Below are 2,408 nucleotides of genomic sequence, written 5' to 3' on the forward strand. Positions count from 1 at the left end.
CGTGGTTATCTTTCTATGTTTTTGTAGCACAAAAGTTTTCCATTTTAATGGTGTCCAATTCATTTGTGGTTTTTGTTACTTGTGCTTTTATGCCTCCTAAGAAACCATTGCCTAATACAGAGCCATGAAGATTTATGCGGACATTTTCTTCTAGGAGTTTTATAGTTTTAGCTCTTAGAAGCTAAACTATTTCGGTCTTCAACCCATTTGGGGTTAATTTTTCTATGTGGAATGAGGTAGGTGTCCAACCCTACCCCATGTGGACATCCAGTTCTTGCCTGTCATCTCTTAAGAGAGGAAACACAGATGCCTTTTCTAGGCGGTCACTCTGGGTTGTGTTGGGGCCAGTACTCGGCAGGGCTGTGTCCGCAGGTGAGGGGCTGGTGTCGAATGTGGACACGCTGGACTTCAGAGGAAACACCTGCTCACGGCAGCTGGATGGAGGAGCTGCAGCTGCAGCGTGAGCCCCAGCCTGACCCCAGACCCTTGCTCAACCCCCCGTCTCAGGCTCAGCTGTCCCACCTGTGCAAAGGGCGCACTGGACATAAACTCAGAAGAGCAGGCACTCCCTCTGCTGTGTTTAACCTCGTGTCTCTAGGGCAGAGGATAGCGCCAGCACACAGTAGGCCCTCAGTCACCACTGTTGACTGAATAAATAATACCTCCATTATACAATCTCCCAGGGTTCTTATAAGGATGGGTATTTTTAAAGAAACATCTTCAAGTGTGCCATAAACTATGACATGCTACAGGGATGGACGATTTCCTTTCTTTGTGGTGGAAAGAGACACGTGGGTAGCTGTAACTGCAGCAAACCTGCAAATTAGGTGACTCTATTTTTTTCTGGAAGGTGGATTTCATTTCCAAGGTACTGAAGACCCAGCGACCCTTTAATGAAGTTAATTTATAAAAGAACTTTGAGGTTACACATGTTAATGCCCCTCTGGATTTTCACACTTCACCCCGGAGAGGATTGCATTCTCCCTGGCCTTCCTTAAGAGCAAGCAATGTTGGGGTGTGGGGGGCCAAGGAAGAGGGACCCAGGGACTTCCCTGCCTTTCCGCTCTTTATACCTGGATAAGGACTGGGGGTTGCACCGCCCTTTCTCATGTCTTTCTGTTCAGTATTCCCTTTCATCTGCTTTTCCCTGTAGAAATAAAGAAATGGTGCGTCCATATCTTCTTACAACGACTGAATGTGGGGTTTAATCTGTCTTTCCTGTGCCCACATAAGGCCTCAGGGCGCATGCGATGCTGGCCGTCCTCAAGTGCCTGGTTTGATGGGCCGGGCGCCACAGCAGCCAGCGAGGACCCGCCAGGAGACTGGCTTACCCCCCTCCCTTCCCCGCCCCGGCCTTCACTGACAAGCTCTGAAATCACACAAGTCACTGCCCATCTCTGGGCCCCACTTTCTCATCTGGAAAACAGGTGTTGGGGCCAATGCGCCCTCAGGGCCCGCCCAGCTCTTTCGTTGCGTAGGCCTGTGGTGGGTCCAGGGAAAAGCCCCGCCCAGTGCTGGCCACGTCCGCAGGACGCGCTCAGGTGTGTGGAGGGAAGGGCAGCGGCCAGCCCTCCTTGAGGACCGTAGGTCATATGCCTGTGAGAGTGCCCCCGCCTGGATTCTGCGCAGAGCACAGCGCACCGCACATGGGTGTCCGCGGAGCGTGCGCTGATCGGGAAGAAGTGCGTCTCGATCTGGACCTGGAGGAAAGGAGGGGTTGGCCTGAGTGAGAATCACACGCACGGGTCACCCCCACGGGGTCGGCTGGTGAGACAGGGCAGGTGAGCGGGCAGAGCCTTCGTCCTGTGCTTCCAGCCTCCAGAACGTGGGCAGCACCTGGCACCTACGCTGCCCAGGTTAGGACGTGCTGTCCCGGCATCCTGAGCGGACTGATGCAGCCGCTGGTGGGTCTCATCCGTGACTCCGTAGCGGTACAGTCTCCTCCCAGATCTGGGCCTGGGGAGGCAGGACAGCTGGGAAGGTGCGGAGCCTTTTGGAGGAGTCGCCGGGGCTGCTGTGGGCGTGCAGGCCTCGGAGCGAGTAGGGAAATGGAAGTGGCTTCGGGGTGGCAGTTTCTCTGTCTGAAGGCAAAGCTGTGTTGTGTGTCCACGTCTAGGTGGCTTTTCTGGGCCCTCCCTCAGGTGACATGTCCAGGTCCCTGCTGACCATCTGGTGGGTCTTTATCTTCAGAGATGCTCAGGTAGGCCTGGCCAGTGTGGCTCAGTGGTTGACCTGTGAACCAGGAGGTCACAGTTCGATTTCTGGTCAGGGTACATGCCTGGGTTTCGGATTTAATCCCCATTGAGGGGGCATACAGGGGGCAGCCAATCAATGATTCTCTCTCATCACTGTCTCTATCTCTTCCCTTCCTCTCTGAAATCAATAAAAATATACATAGTTTAAGAATC

General features: G+C 53.7%; 1 protein-coding gene across 1 annotated transcript in view; it reads left to right on the forward strand.

Moving 5' to 3' along the window:
* SMYD3 (SET and MYND domain containing 3) overlaps positions 1–2,408 on the forward strand; it is a 464,760-nt gene that overhangs the window by 373,032 nt on the left and 89,320 nt on the right. The window lies entirely within an intron of this gene.

Source organism: Myotis davidii, unplaced genomic scaffold (assembly GCF_000327345.1).
Source record: "Myotis davidii unplaced genomic scaffold, ASM32734v1 scaffold333, whole genome shotgun sequence".
Classification (NCBI taxonomy): domain Eukaryota; kingdom Metazoa; phylum Chordata; class Mammalia; order Chiroptera; family Vespertilionidae; genus Myotis; species Myotis davidii.